A 17,307-nucleotide genomic window follows, 5' to 3' on the forward strand; every position below is an offset into this window, starting at 1 on the left:
ACCAGGCTCTGGGGTGGACGGCAGTGGGGGTACCCCCGCATGGTGTCCCCCTGCGGGATTTCACACCCCGCACAGAAGCGACCACCGCCTCCCTGGAGCCACTGCCTGCCTGCCGCCGCAGCCGTCCTGCTCTCCCCGGCCAGGCCGGCAGAGGGCAGCAGGCCGCCGAGCGCGGGCGCCAGCGCCGGCTCCCCGTGACCGCGGGCGCCGCGGGCAGCAGGCGGGCGGCCGGGCCTCCGCCGGCTTCTCCGTCCTTGCTGCCACTTGAAGGAGGACGGGGCCGTGGCATGATCTCCCACCGCTCTAAGGCTCAGTCATAAAACAGCCCGCATCTGGACACGCGTGACGGTTCGCAGAGCTTTCGTTCATCTCTCCTTCCGACCTCACCACCCCCGTGGCGGCAGGCCCGGGGGCGCTTTCCGTCGACCGAGGGTGAAGGCACAACCCGGCCAGGCTGGCATCCGCTCGAGGGCCCCCGGCTGGAGGAGCAGAGCAGGGTCTGGAGCCTTGTGCCCCCGGGAGCGACGTGTAGACAGCAGCACCCGCTCGGGGCTGAGCAGTCGGGTCACAAGCTCCCGAAATGGGGATCGCCTGGGGCACACGTTCATCCCATCGCACGCCCGTTTTTAGAGAAGATCCCAAGAGCTGCTGTAACGGTGTCTACACACCGAGTTCATGACCACAAGCTGGGGCTCGTTTTTAGCGCTCACATTCTTGCATTTTGTGTTTTCAGTTGATTCTGGAACTCCCTTCATTAGAATTTGTCGACATGAGACCCAGTAGCAACCCCTGAAAATGAACTGCTCCCTTTAATGGGCCTTTTGCACCTTGGGATGCCGTGTCCCCGAGGCCGATTCTGCGTTCATAACAAAGGGCTCCTCAGAGCGGTTCCCAAGCAGGAGACAGATCGGCGCTGATGGCAGAAGACAAAACACAAAGGGAGGTGGGAGTGGGTGGGGCCCTTTCTTCCCCATCAATCAAGCTGACACCTTCTCCCACAAGGAGATAAGAAGTCTGTTGTCAAGGAGCCTTTGAAGTACAAAGATCTTTTTTCAATACACAGAATTCCTACGTTACTAAGATAAATGGGGGAAGAGTTGACATTTATCGCACGTAATTTAAGTTCAAATTGGCTCCCAGTAAAGAAAAATTACGAGATGCTCTGAACACCGGGTGCCTTCAGTTCCGATCCTTTTGCTGACGTGTGACTGCTTTAGATCCACCTTAATTTTTATAATTTAGAGAACAAAACCATATTGTGCAATATCATGAAGCTAATGTTCTTATTTTTGAAATGAAGTTACCCCTTCTGTGAATTATTTCTTTAAAAAAAAAACTTAAGCGAGCATTTTTCTCACTTTTAAATATCTGATTTAAAAATAAGAAATATCAAATCGTTGACAGCGTTCCAAAATACAGAGAAATGCACAGGTGCAGGTAAATATCAAATTTAGAGAGGAAAGATTTTCCCCCAAAGGAACGTGCAGATTCCTTCCAGACCCAGCTGTTCACGGACACACAGAGATGTGGGGTCTGATATTCTGGAGGCCCACAATCTGCTCTGTTGATCCAAAAATGCAGAGGGCAGAGAAGCCCTGGAGGATTTCTGTTTAGGATCCTGGGTAGGAAATCCCTCTGCCACCTCTGAGCCCGGGGCCACGAGCCGGGGGCCACCTCCAAACCTGGTGTGGAGGAGGCGTGCTGCAGGACCCCAGGCATCGAGGCTCGGCCTCCTCCCTCTGCTGTGCTTTCTCACCAGAAATGAAAGCGACATTGCGGTGGGAGCCAGAGGGAAAGGAGAGAGCGCCGGGCATTCCTGCTGGGGGAGCTGGCGGGTTCAGGGCTCCCGAGGAATGTTAAGCCACCAGGGAAGTGTTTTCTCTGTGAACCATTGCTTTTGGTGTCCTGAAAGAGTTGAAGAGCCAGAAGAAGAGAAGAGAGCGTTTAATTCTGGCTCATGAGCGGGATGCTGTGGAGTGCGACACAGCGGGGGGGTCAGCAGTGAGCCCCCGTGCTCCAGGAGAGGAGGGGACCGTCACCGGCTAGGCTTGATGGCCCCTGACCTGCCAATGACGTGCATGTCTCAAGGAGCATCTGTGAGGCCCAAATGCCACATATTCTGTAACCTGCCTGCACTGTTGCTGAGACGTGGTGACGCTTGGCCCGTCCTGCCCCTACAGGAATCACCCTGTGGTGACTCAGGACACACTGTGCTGGGCACATCTAAACTTCCCAGAGTTTGGTTGACTTTCACTCTCTCTCCTGTCAGCCTGGGGAGTGTCGCCTCGTGCCTCCTAAACATCATCCTCCAGATAGAAACGCATCTGTTCCCAACACAGTGCTTGAGGAGAACACAATCTCACCTCCGTCCTCAGCACCACCTATAGTGGGCTGGATGGGGGACCCCGGAAGATGTGTCCACATCCCAATCCCCAGAATCTGTGAATGTGACCTTATTTGAAAAGAGGGTCCTTGCAGATGTGTTTAAGTTAAGGATCTCAAGATGAGATCATCCTGGATTCCTAAACCAGTGAAAAATGTCCCTATAAAAGAGAAGCAGAGAGAGATTAGACAGAGAGGACAGGAGAAGCCTTGTGAAGATGGAGGCAGAGATGGGAGCGATGTGAGATGCCTGGGGCCACCAGGAGCTGGAGGAGGCAGGAAGGATCCTGCCCTGGGGCCTCCAAAGGAGCCCAGCCCTGCAGACTCCTTGATTGCAGACTTCTGCCCTCCAGAACTGTGACAGGGTAAATTTCAGTTGTTTTAATCCCCTCAGTTTGTGGTTATTTGTTACAGCAGCCACAGAAAGCTAACACATTTGCTTTCTCTTGGTGTCACCGTCACAAAATCCCTCATCCCAGACTGGCTCCTCAAATTTCAACCATTTTGCTACCTTTCTCTTAATTGTCTCCTGTCTTTCTGAAATTGGGTGACCAACCATCCTGGTTTGCCTGGGTCTGTCCTGGTTTCAGCACTGAAAGTCCTACATCCCAGGAACCCCTCAGTCCTGGCAAACTCAGACAGTTGGTCACTGTATCAGTCAGGGTTCTCCAGAGAAACGGAACCAATGGGAGAGAGAGAGAGAACTGACTGATAGATAAGTTAGACATAGATATATAGATCTCTCTCCCCTTTCTCTCTGTATATATGTCTCTCAGATAGATAGATAGATAGATATAGATACATAAACAGATGATTGATAGATAAGGTAGATATAGATATATAGAACTCTCCTTCTCTATGTATACGCCTCTCAGGTAGATAGATAAAACAGATATAGATATATAGATATATGTCTCTCTATATAGGTATATAGATATCCCTCTACATATATATGGATATATATATAATCTCCCTTTCTCTCCATATATACGTATCTCTCAATACATGCCTCTCTCTCTCTCTCTCTCTCTCTCTTCCTATATATATGGAAAGAGAGAGATTTACCATAAGGAATTGGCTCACATGATCATGGAGACTAAGAAGTCTCGAGATCTGCAGTCTGAAGCCCTGAGAGCCAGAAGAGCCCTGTCTTCCTTCTCCTCTTCGTTCTACTCAGGCCCACAAAGAATTGGATGAGGCCCACCCACATTGAGGAGGGCAGTCTGCTTTACTCAGCCCAGCAATTCAAAAGTTAATCTCTTCCTGAAATGCCCTCAGGAGCCTCAGGCCTGGGGCCTCTGGCTGGCGCCCCACCCGCCTGCTGTGCCTGGGAGAAGCAGCTGCTAATTCCCTCAGAGGGCCTTTGGCCCTGGTTTTCAAAAGATGAGTGCAGAAAAAGTTTGCATTACAAAAATGCCGGTGAATAGGAGCCAATGATGTCACTGCTACAAGCGTGTTTGAGCCTGTTTTGACGTGGAGAGCATCCGCGTGGCTCCCCTCCTCAAAAGGAATGGCCAGGGCACAGGGCATTAGTCACCCACTAAAGTCAGGCTTCCGTGTGATGGGAGGGTTACCTGAGTCACCTGAAAGTGGGAGGAATTTCTTTTCTCGCTCAATTGTCAATCTCTCCGAATCTCTGCCCTTATGTGTCAATGTCAGAGGAGCGTGGGCCTTTGCCCTGTCCCTATCTATCGGAAACTATCTGAGCTGCTTCAGCATTTGGGTCTCTTCCCTGACATTTAGTGATTACTGACAACACCAACAATAACAGTACTGATATGTAGCCCAGCTCACAGCAGCAGTGGGGGCTACATTGTGATGGCCCACTTCAGAGACGAGAAAAGTGAAGTTGCAAGAGGTGAAGCTCACAGAGTGCTGAGGAAGGGCCCAGGTCCCACCGGGCTCCCAGGCCTGTGCTCATGGTCACAGCACCATGTCTACGGCTGGTTCTGTGCTGCGGAGCGTGATGCCCAGGTCAACAGCGCTTTCCAGGTGCTGAGGAGGAGGGCGTGCTGGGGCCAGTCTGCGAGCGTCGATGGTGGATTGTGCCCAACTACCCCTTCAGTGACATCATGTGGGCAGCTTGCCCTGGCCATGGTGTGAGTATTTGCATGATGGAAATTGGCAAACACGACAGATCAGGGCTTTTGTTTCCTTTGAGAGTTGGTTTCCCATTGCTTATAATTAATTAATAGGGAAACCATTTGCAAAAAGATATCCATTCAATTTGTGTTGTCTTCATATAAAAATACATAATTGTGCGCACACACACACAAACACACACACACATACACCATAGCAGTAGAAAGCAGTTTTAATCATGGCTCTCCATCTCAATATTCAGAATATACAGCTGCCATTTGCAGAAAGGAATCCTGAGCAGCCCTGATGTTAGCTGGGACCCCCATGCTCCTCGTGGGTCTTGTTAAATTTGGTGTAGTCCCCGGTGCCAATATTACCGCACCAAGTTCATTTCGCCCACCACACAACATGCCAATCACCAAGACGACGAGTTTGCAGCAGAGAAAGGGTTTATTCACAAGGCAGCCAAGTGAGGAGACAGAAGAACAAATGTCAAATCCACCTCCCTGAAAATGGGGATTAGGGATATTTAAGGAATAAAGGGACAGGGCAGTCTGAAGTGTGGAGATAGACGATTGGAGGTGAGGAGCAGGGAGGTAACTGACGATCTGTGCCAGCGTAGTCAAGCTTCATGGCTCTTCATAGGACACCTCTTCACAAAATACTGGCTTCAGCAGGATCTCAGGGTGGAGTTTTCGGCCCCCTCACATCAAACAGTAACCTACTGGTCATCCACGCAGGCCTAGTTGATGAGTTGGTGGTCTTAACAGACCTGAACTAGACAAGGAGTCCACTCTCAGTTCCTGAAAAACTTAAGCACCCATTACCACAGTGACCCTAGCGTCAGAGATGTTGTCTATAGGGTGGGCTTTAGTAATGCATTACCTAACTACTTTTGCAAACAGACAACTAACTGAGTATAGTTAAAGTAAGTCGGCCCCTGGTTTCACCAAGAGCGTGGCAGCCCAAGTGGCCCTGAGACTCCTTCCAAGCCTTGGAGCTTCCTCCTTGAGTTCTCTTGGAGGCCTAGCCTCCGCACCTTCCCGAGCAGGCTCTGTTCTTCCTGCCTCATCCCCAACAGAGTGAGGCCCCTTTACAGGTCTGTACAGGACAGTCATCACCTTCCCAGAAGCTTTGAGGAGTCCTGGGTGGAGGTGTCCCCAGCACAGTGTCCTCTCCCTGCCCACTCTTCTCTCTCCCTCCCCTCTCATTCTGCTCTGGAAGCCCAGAGGCCTCCGCCAACTTCATGCCCAACAGTTCCACCCAGATCCAGGTCCTGCATCTCATCTTCTCCCCCCACGCTTGTTACTTTTCCTCAAATACACAATTACCCTCCTGAGAGGCAGCCTGGTGTCGGCTGTTAACAGAAGGCATTGTCCCATCTCATGACACCTGCATTGTTCTCCTTGACGTTTTTCTCAATTTATAGTTCATAACATAACGATTCACAACATGGGTGACCTCTCCAACAGATAAAAGTAAAACTTGTGTTTGGATGAAGTCTGATATGCTCTGAAGATTTTCTAAGTCTCGTTGGGGGTACCCAAGAGCCTCCCATGGAGGGTTCTAGAAGGATCATGGCCACTGGCCCGAGGACCATGGCTGCTGTGATACCTTCAGGCTCCAGGCAGCTGTAGCCGTGCAGGCTCCGTGGGGCGCTCAGGGCCACAGCTCTACACAGACCCCATCCTGCCCCTCAACACAGCTGCCTGCCCTGAGCGGAGCCACGAGCTAAATCTAAAGGCTGCGGGAGAACACTGCCACTCAGTGGAGGAGGGTCCCGAGGAAGGAGAAAGAGGGTGAGAGAGGGAAGGAGAAAGAAAGAGCCAGAAAACTGTGAAGTCATTGCCAAAATGTGCTCACAACAGAGACACTGAAAACAGTAAAGAGAGGAGAGGCTGGAGGGGACTCCCAGCATCTCCCACCACTGGGAGAGCTGATGGACACGAGAAAAGTTGGGCAGGATCCCTCCTAAGTGTAACACAGAGGTTTCAACATCAAAAATACTCCCACCATAGATAAACCTATAATGTTGAAATGTATTCATCTTTCTCTCAAAATGATGTTATAAAAATACGAAGGGAAATATAATCTGTGAGAATCACCAAGGCCATGTGAGGAGTGAAAACAGTAGTTCACTTTCCAAAGGGACACAAAAAGGGTCCCTGGTGTCACTCCCTTTAGCTCACAGCATCTATTAACCAAGACGCCAGGAAAGAAGGCCCCAGGAGTCAGCCAGCCCACCCGAAAGCCCTCTGCTGAACAGTGGAGGCTCCCTCCCACCCCATGTGTGTGTGTGTGTGTGTGTGTGTGTGTGTGTGTGTGTGTGTGTTCACTCACTTGGGCTTGTAGAACATGCTTCACCCTCTCAGCCTAGAGTGAAAGTTCATGGTTTATGGAGCATGTGACACCAGCAAAACATCATTGGCCTACAGGATAAATATAATGGACTTGAAGTTCCTGTTTTTCCAGAACACTGTTCTGGGCCTTTAATCTATGTTCCTGACACTTATTTGATAAAACACTGAGTGCAGTTCTAATGTTCAATCCTGCTAGGCTCAGTGGAGGGCCCACAGGAAAGGTGCCTCTCAATGCAGGAGATAATGCCCATGGCATTTGAGGAAGACAAGAGTGGCCACAGACAGGCTGTGCCATGGGGGGCCAGATACTGTGGGCCAGGCGTGGCCCCACAGGGCTGGGAAGACCAAGAAGCCTCCTAGCATTGTGTCAATGCTGAGATGTACTGGTCAAGACAGACAGAGTCCCCGTCCCCCTCAGAGTCTACCATCTAGTGGAAGTAAGGTGCGTGATAGTGGAATGATAACTAGGAAGATGTTAGGGGAGGGGGAAGAGTATGTTCTCATGGGCAAGTGAGAGCGGTGATACGGTAAGAAGTCTTGGTGATGGACAGGTGTGAGGTTTGCCCTCCAGATCAAGCACCCAGGCAATACTTGACTTTGTTCTCCATCTATAAAATGGGGACAAAGCAAGTGAGTTAAATCCATCCTGGCTCCCAATGGCCACAGAATTACGTGGGGATCCTCTGTGAGCTGAGTCCAGCCACCTCCCCAGTCTTATTTCCACATCTCCTCCCCTCACCTGCCAGGTGATGCTCATGGATGGAATAATAGAATGGTGGGTGGCCACAGAGTTTGAACTTACATGTCCATCATAACTATTGCTTCAATGATGCAAACTAGAGGGAGTGACATCAGCATCACGGCAGAGTGAGCTCTTCCCTTAGACTCTCCCCCACAAGATACAACAAAAAGGACACTCATAAACCAACAGAGGACATTCTCACAACACAATAGACGTCTGAGAGATCCATGCAGCCATACATCTGAAGGTGGAAGTGCTGGACCCCCGGGGAGGCAGTGGAAGGAGGTAAGGGGATCTCCTCTCCCTCCCTGAACAGCAGTGATCTATGGTGTAGAACCACATGCAGCTCTAAGAGGAGAGACGGGAAAGGGCAGCCCTCCAAGGGAATGCGTTCACTCTCAGAGTTGCCTCCCAGTCCGTGGGAAAACTCCACACCAAGGATGCTAAGCAACAGCAGGGGTGTCTTCATTAAGCTGAGCAACCCAGGAGGGTAGAGAGCGAATGCAGAGCAGAAGCACCCCCCGGAATCACACATGTGAAAGAAAGCACCCCTCCCCCCACCTGATGCACCAGCTCCACTGGTTGGCCAGACCAAGGGACCCCCACCAGAGGGCCTGTGCATATGTGTATAAAGTAGTGGCAGCCAGCAGGCAACCACAGATGGGCTCTGTCAGCATAGCTTCCAAAGGACAAGAACAGCTGCCAGGGATTGTGGCAGGCTCAGAATACACAGCTCCTACCCTCCTCCAACCCCCCTCGCCCAGTGGCAGCAGGTGTAATCTGCAACCACATACTACCACTATGGAAAGGCACAAATCTACCCCAGCAAATAGTATGAAGAGGTATATCAACACTCCAGACCAGAAGGAAAATGACAAGTACCCAGAAATCAATCCTGAAGCCCCAGAAATTTATAATCTAAATGACAGAGAATTCAAAATATCTATCATGAAAAAACTCAGTGAGTTACAAGAAAACTGAGAAAGACAGTTCAATGAAATCAGCAATAAAATTAATGAATAGAGGGAATTCTTCACAAAAGAGATGAAAATTATGAAAAAAAAGTCAGAAACGTTGGAGACGAAAAACACAATGAATGAGATAAAGAAAACTCTGGAGTCCTTAAATAACAGAGCTGATATTATGAAGGACAGAATTAGCAATTTAGAGGACAGAAATATAGAAATGCTTCCGAAGGAGGAAGAGAGAGAACTAAGACTAAAAAGAAATCAAGAAATTCTCCAAGAAATATCTGACTCAATTAGGAAATGCAACATAAGGATTAGACGTATTGTAAGGGAGAAGAGAGGGAGAAAGGAGCAGAGAGCTTGTTCAAACAAATAACAGCTGAGAACTTCCCAAACCTGGGGAACTGGCTGGAATTACAAATAAACGAAGCTAATAGAAGTCCTAAGCACATCAATGTAAAAAGACCTTCTCGAAGGCATATATTAGTAAAACTGGCAAAAATCAATGACAAAGAAAAAATATTAAGGGCAGCAAGGCAGAAGAAAATAACCTACAAAGGAACCCCTGTCAGGCTTTCAGGGGATTTCTCAGCAGAAACCTTACAGGCGAGGAGAGAATAATATATTCAAAATTCTGAAAGACAAAAACTTCCAGCCAAGAATATTCTATCCAGCGAAAATATCCCTCAGACATGACAGAGAAATAAAAACTTTCCCAGATAAACAAAAGATCAGGGAGTGCATCGCCACAAGACCCACACCCACACCCACACACAAGAAATGATCAAGAAGGGCCTCATACCTGGGGAAAAAAAAAAAAGAAAGGGTTTACAAAGCCTTGAGCAAGGAGATAAATAGGCAGACAAAATCAGAAAATTGTGGCTCTCTATCAGAACAGGTTAGCAAACACTTAATTGTAACATTAAAGATAAAGGGAAGGAAAACATTGAAAATAAATATAATCATATCATTTTAACCACAAAATCACAACACAAAATGGAATAAGTTGTGACAAGAATAACTTAGATGGGGAAGAGGAAAGGGATGGAATCTGCTTAGACTAAAGAAATAAGAGGCTATCAGAAAATGGACTATCTCTTCTATGAGATCTTTTATACAAACCACACAGTAACCACTAAACAAAAAATCAGAACAGACATACAAACAATAAATAAAGAGAAAACTGAGAAAACCATCATAGAAGACCACCAAACTGAACTGGCAATCTGAAATACATGGGATGAGAAACAAGGGAAATACAGAACAACTGGAAAACAAGTGATAAAATGGCAGCATTAAGCCCTCACACATCAATAATCACTCTAAATGTAAATGGATTGAATTCTCCAATCAAAAGATACAGAGTGGTTGGATGGATTAAAAAACAAGACCCAACAATGTGCTGCCTCCAGGAAACACGTCTCAGCTCTAAAGACAAACACAGGCTCAGAGTGAAGGGTTGGAAGATGATACTCCAAGCTAATGGCAAACAAAAGAAAGCAAGTGTTGCCATACTTATATCAGACAAAGTAGACTTCAAGATAAAACAGGCAATGAGAGACAAAGAGAGGCAGTATATAATGATAAAAGAAACATTCCACCAAGAGGACATAACACTTATACACATACATGCACCTAACACAGGAGCACCAAAGTACATAAAGCAACTATTAACAGACCTAAAAATAGATATTAACAGCAACACAATAATAGTGGGGACCCCAACACCCAACTTACATCAATGGATAGATCATCCAGACAGAAAGTCAACAAGGAAATAGTGGATTTAAATAAAACCCTGGATCAGATGGACTTAATAGATATATACAGAACATTCCATCCAAAAACAGCAGAATACACATTCTTCTCAAGCGTGCATGGCACATTCTCAAGGATAGACCATATGTTGGGAAACAAGGCAAGCCTCAATAAATTTAAGAAGATTGAAATCATATCAAGCATCTTTTCTGACCATAATGCTATGAAACTAGAAATCAACTACAAGAAAAAAGTTGGGAAAGTGACAAATATGAGGAAACTAAACAACATGATACTGAACAACCAATAGATCACTGAAGAAATTAAAGGAGAAATCTAAAAATATCTGGAGACAAATAAAAATGAAAATACATCATACCAACTCATATGGGATGCAGCCAAAGCACTTCTGAGAGGGAAACTCATAGCAATACCACCCCACCTTAACAAACAAGAAAAATCCCAAATAAGCAATCTTAAACTACACCTAACAGTACTAGAAAAAGAAGAACAAACAAACCCCAAAGTCAGCAGAAGGAGGGAAATAATAAAAATTAGAGCAGAAATAAATGAAATTTAAACCAAAAAAATAGTAGAAAAGATCAGTGAAACTAAGATCTGGTTCTTTGAGAAGATAACGAAAATTGACAAACCTTTATCCAGACTCACTAAGAAAAAAAGAGAGAAGGCTCAATGATGCAAACTACGCAAAGGGAAGCTCAGCCAAATCTTGACTGGTGAAAAAGCAAGTAGGACAAGGATAAGAAGGACTTCAGACCTCCCTTCAGGAACCATGCAAGCAAGACAAGAGCAGGGCAATATTTCACACGTTGGAAGAAAAACATACCCTCGAATTCTGTATCCAGTGAAATGATCCTTTGAAAGTGAAGGAGATATACAGACTTGTGGAGACAAACAAAACTGAGGGAATTTGTCACCAGTAGACCTGCCTTTGAAGGAATGTTAAAGTTCTTCACTGAGCAAGGAAAATGATACAGGTCAGAAACTGGAGCCTACTGAAAGAAAGGAGAAGTGTTCCAGAAGGAGGGAGTGAAGGTAAAACAAACCTTTTGTTTTTCCTATTCTTAACTGATCGAATAGATAACTGTTTGCTCAAAGTAACCATAGCAACAATGTACCAGGTGATTATAGCACATGGATACGTGAAACGAGTGACAGTACGTTATAAGGGTTGCGAGGGAAGAATTGGGAATACTCTGTTATAAGACACTTGGATTGCCCAGGAAGTGGTATAGTGTTATTTGAAAGAATACTTGGATTATTTGTAAATATATACTGCAAATTCTAGGACAACAACTAAACAAAGTGAAGAGGAAGAAGAAGAATTGATATGCTAAGAGAGGAGAAAAAATGGAATCATATAAAATGTTCAATTAAAACCAAGGAAGACAGAAAAAGAGGAGACAAAAAAGAAACAAAGAACAAGGGCAACAAAGCACAGTAACAAATAGAGCAGATATTAACCCAACTGTGTCATAATGCCTTTAAACAGCAATGGTCTAAACACATCTATTAAAAGACAGAGACTGACAGAGCAGATCAAAAAACAAGACCTAACTGCATGCTGTCTACAAGAAACTGACTTTAAATATAAAGACACAGATAGATTAAAAGTAAAGGGATGGAGAAAGATATTCTATGCCGACACTAATCAAAAGAAAGTGAGACTAGCTCCATTTATTTCAGATAGAGCAGAATTCAGATCAAGGAAAATTATCAGGAATAAACAGGGAATACATAATGATAAAGGCGTCAATTCTCTAAGAAGACATAACAATCCTTAACATGTATGCACCTAACAACAGAGCATCAAAATACATGAGGCAAAAACTGATAGAACTGCAAGAAAAAATAGATGAATCCACTAGGATAGTTGGAGACTTCAACACCCCTCTATCAGAAATGGATAGATCCAGCAGGCAGAAAATCAGTAAGGACATAGTTGAACTCAACAACATCATCAATCAACTGGATCTAATTGACATTTGTAGAATAATCCATCCAACAACAGCAGAATACACATTCTTCTCAAGCTCATATGAAACATTACCCATCACAGACCACATTCTGGGCCATAAGACACACCTTAAAACATTTAAAAGTATGCATACTAAGTGTGCTCTCGGACTGCAATGGAATTAAAGTAGATATTAACAACAGAAAGATAACTGGAATATCCCAAAATATTTAGAGATTAAACAACACACTTCTAAATAATTCATGAGTCAAAGAAGTCTCAAGATGAATTTTAAAATATATTGAACCAAATTAAGATGAAAATACAACTTATCAAAATTTGTGGGAGGCTCTGAAAGTACTGCTTAGAGGGAAATTTATAGCACTGAATGTATATGTTAGGAAAAATGAAAGATATAAAATCAAAAATCTAAGCTTCTATCTTAGGAAACTAGAGAAAGAAGAACAATGTACACCTAAAGCAAGCAGAAGATAATAAAATAAGATAATAAAATAATAAAAATTAGAGCAGAAATCATGAAATTTTCAATGGGAAAAAATGTTTAAAAATCAAAGAAACCAAAGCTTGGGTTTATTTTTGTTTTTTTCTTTTATTGTTTTGCTTTTCACAATATCAAAAAAATTGATAAGCTTTTAGCAAACTAGCCAAGAAAAACAGAGAGAAGACATAAACCCCATAATATCAGAAATGAAAGAGGGGCCATCACTACTAATTATGTGGACATTAAAAGGCTAGTAAAGGAACATTATGAACAACTCTAAGCCCACAAATTGATAACTTACATGAAATGGACAAATTCCTTGAAAGGCACAATCTACCAAAACTCACAAAAGGAGAAATAGATAATTGGAATAGACCTGTATCTATTAAAGAATAGTCTTCCAAAACAGAAAGCACCAGGCCCAGATAGTTTCGCTGGTGAATTCTACCAAACACTGAAGGAAGAAATGACACCAATTATCTACAATCTGTTCCATAAAACAGAAGCAGAGGGAACACTTCCTAACTCATTCTATAGGCCAGCATTACCCTAATACCAAAACCAGATAAAGACATTACAGAAAGAGAAACTACAGACCAATATTCCTCAAGGACATAGATGCAAATTATCATCAACAAAATATTAGCTAATTGAATCCAACAGAGTATAAAAGGAATTGTATATCACAACAAAGTGCGATTTATTCCAGGTATGCAAATCTGGTTCAACATTTGAAAATCAATGTAATCCATCACATCAACAGACTAAAGAAGAAAAATCACATGGTCATATCAATAAATGCAGAAAAAGCATTTGACAAAATCCAACACCCATTCATGATAAAAGCCCTCAGCGAGCAAGTAATAGAGGAGAACTTCTTCAACTTGATAAGGAACATCCACAGAAAGCCTATAGCTAACGTCATACCTGATGGTAGGAAACTAGATGCTTCCCCCTAAGATCAGCAACAAGGCAAGGATGTCCCCTCTCATCACTCCTTTTCAACACCGTACTGGAGGTCCTAGCTAATGAATAAGAATAAGGAAAGGAAATAAAAGATATACAGATTGGGAAGGAAGAAATGAACCTGTCTTTGTTTGCAGATGACATGATGGTCCATGTAGGAAATCCCAAAGAATCAACCAGAGAAACTCCTGGAGCTAACACGCAATTATAGCAAGACCACAGGATACAAAGTTAATATACAAAAGTCAATCATTTTTGTCTATACTAACAATGAACAAGTGGAATTTGGAATAAAAAATACAATACCATTTACATTAGCACCAAAAAAAGTAGTTATGAATAAATATAAGACAATATGTACAAGATCTCTGTGAGGAAAGCTACAAAACTCTAATGAAAGAAATCAAAGAATTAAATAAATGGAGAGATGTTCCATGTTCACAGATAGGAAGACTCAATATTGTCAAGAGCTCAGTTCTTCCCGACTTGGTCTGTAGGTTTGATGCAAGCCCATTCAAAATCCTGGCAAGTTATTTTGTGGATATCAACAAAGGATTCTGAAGTTTAAATGGAGAGGCAAAAGACCCAGAACATCCAACATAATATTGAAGGAGAAGAACAAAGTTGGAGGACTGACACTACCCAACTTCAAGACTTACTGTAAAGCTACAGTGATCAAGACAGCGTGGTGTTGCTGAAAGAACAAACAGAGCCGTGGAACAGAATGGAGAGCCCAGAAAGAGACCCACATAAATCTAGTCACCTGACCTTTGACAAAGGAGCAAAGGCAACACAATGGAGCAAAGACAGTCTTTTTGACACTTCCAGACGGTGCTGGAACAACTGGACATGCACATGCAGACAAATGAATCTAGACACAGACCTTACACCCTTCACAAAAATTAACTCAAAATGGGTCAAAGACCTAAAAGTAAAATGTGTGGGGAGAAGGGAGGAGGGATGAATAGGCGGAGCACAGAGGGTTTTTAGGGCAGAGAAACTCTTCTGTATGACACTGTAGGGGTGGATACATGACATTATACACTTGTCCAAACCCACAGAATGTGCACCACCAGGAGTGAACCCTACTGTAAACTATGGGCTTCAGTTAATAACAATGTATCAGTATCATTTCATCAACTGTCATAAACGTTCCACACTAATGTAAGAGAACAGCAGCAGAATCTGTGTGTGTGTGGAGGGAGCGGGGTGCAGGAACTCTGTACTATCCGCTCAATTTTCTGTAAACCTATAACCACTCTAAAAAATAAAATCTATTCATTTTAAAAAGCAATTCAGGAATAGTATTGGTTAACAAAATTCAAGAAACTACCCTAGATTCATACTATTGTATTTGCCATTCCTCTAGTTCCACATGCAGTTTTCTCTGCCTCTGTCTGCCTGGCAAAATCCCAGACAAGCTGAAGACCCTAGTCAACTCCCTCTTCTTGTGAAAAGCATCATCCACTTAGAAGCCATCACTCCCTTCTCTTTTGTTGAAGCCAAATAAATAAATCCCTAATGATAGAATGATTGTACTCCAAGGCTAACACATGCATGGCGGAGGGGGTAGTGTATAGGTCCTCCCAGTTCCTTCCCTGGTCATCAGCACCCACGGTGACGACTTGCGTGCTCCCCACCAGGCCCAGGACACCTGGGGAGGCCTGGTAGAGCAGACGTCAAAGTGGCCTTGTCCGCTGAGGTGTGCTCATGTTACTCACCCTAGTGGGTCTGCATTTCTTAATCTGCAGCCATCAGGGAACAAACCATCGCGTTCTTTTAGGACTCTGTGCAGTGCCAGTCCCTAGCCTGCAGTCCTCGTCACAGGTGCAGGACCACACTCAGTTCAGGGTCTCCTCTGTTCCTCTTTCTCGCCAGGCCGCCATCTCGTCGGGAAGGGCTCTGCTCTCCACCAGCAGGCGTCCTCACTGGCCCCTGAGACGTGTGTCCTCCCTCCCAGACCTCGGTCAGGGCCCCTCCTCGTCCTCTGGCAGTGGCCCCTCAGAGACTTCCTCAGGAACCCTACACACACCCACACATATACCCATACACACACACACACACTCACACACACAGACACAGAGACACATAGAGACACACACAGAAATAGACACACTCAGAGACAAACTTACACACGTATAGACACATACAAATGCAAACTTACACATACACTCACATGCACACACACAGACATGACACACAGACATACACTCGCACACACTGAGCTAACACCCACATCCACATGGGGAAGCAAGAACACAGGGTGCTCTCTACACCCCTCTCTACAGGGCCGGGGTGGGGACACGCTGAGGCTACTGTGGGCCTCACTGGCCTAGCTCCCTGCAGCATGTCCCCTGCCTTCCCTGCCACACCTGGAGCAGGGTCCAGGCCTTTGTTGAGTTTGCTGCCGTCTGAGGTCTCCGGCCTCACCCTCCACTCTCACATTCTTGAACTCGCCTAGGGGTGTGTGTGAGTTTCCTGTGGCTGCTGTAACAAATTCCCACAAACTTAGTGGCTTAAAAAACACAAACGTGTCCTCTTACAAGTTCTGCAGGTCAGAAGTCTAAAATCAGTCTTTTGGGGCTAAAATCAACGTGTCGGCAGAGCTGGTCCCTCTGGAGGCTCCGGAGCACCCACCCCCCGCCCTCTCAGCTCCTTGGGGCCCCCCGGAATTCCTTAGCTCGTGGCCACATCACTCCACCCTCTCCTCCTGCCTTCCTCCCTGATGACGTTGGGCCCACCCAGATAACAGAGTGGACCTCCCCACCTCCAGATCCTTCCGAGTCACGTCTGCACAGTCTCTTTGCCGAATGAGGTCACACAATCACTGGTCTCGGGGATTAGGACATGGACATGCTCGGGGGCCACCATCAGCAGACCACGGGTGCCGCAGTGTCCCCGACCCCTCAGGGCAGGCTGAGGGACTGTGCAGGGCCCCTCCTGACTGTGCCCCACCCTAGCTGCCCCTCAATGGCCCTTTCTCTCCCAGCACAGACACAGGAGGGTGGGCGGACTCAGCAAGCGGTCTCTCACATTCCCGTCTCACACCTGTGCTTCAGCTTTTCGTCCTGAACTGAACAAACAAGACTTTGAGATTTTGTCCCCAGGTCTACACGGAGGGCTGCCCCTCGGGGAAAAGGAGGCCCCCCCCAGTGGGAGAGGCTCCAGGGGGAGGAAGGAGGCGCAGGCTCAGCACCTCACAGACAACACCATCTGGCTGCAGGTGAGAAGACCTCGGACGCCCACCTGTCTCTGCCTCCAGGTGGGGAGCTTCAAGGGCACGCTGCCGGGGAGCCTGCTATTGCTTTTCTAACAGAGGAAGGAAACACCGAATCTGAAGAGTTGGATTCCTGCCAGTGGGCGGGGCTGTGAGGGAGGCTTGGAAGCCAGAGGGTGGAAGGGTTTGGTGGGCAGGTGAGAGGCTGCAGCCAGGAAGAAGGGGAGACTCCAAGGAGGGCCAAGGGGGTGATGGGAGCATGGGAGGAGAGAATGGGCTACAGGCAGCCATGTGTTTGGAGAGGTAACATCGGAACCCTTGAAAGGGAGCTGAGGGGATGGAATGATGAAGA

General features: G+C 45.9%; 1 long non-coding RNA gene across 1 annotated transcript; it reads right to left on the bottom strand.

Annotated features, from left to right (window-relative positions):
- Nucleotides 1–4,895: 4,895 nt before the first annotated feature.
- LOC131407554 (uncharacterized) lies at nt 4,896–16,351 on the bottom strand. Its single transcript, XR_009220520.1, has 2 exons — nt 15,460–16,351; nt 4,896–5,114 (listed from the first exon to the last, which is right to left on the bottom strand). It is a non-coding gene; the product is annotated as an uncharacterized LOC131407554 (long non-coding RNA).
- Nucleotides 16,352–17,307: the final 956 nt, after the last annotated feature.

Source organism: Diceros bicornis, chromosome 6 (assembly GCF_020826845.1).
Source record: "Diceros bicornis minor isolate mBicDic1 chromosome 6, mDicBic1.mat.cur, whole genome shotgun sequence".
In the NCBI taxonomy this organism is placed as follows: Eukaryota; Metazoa; Chordata; class Mammalia; order Perissodactyla; family Rhinocerotidae; genus Diceros; species Diceros bicornis.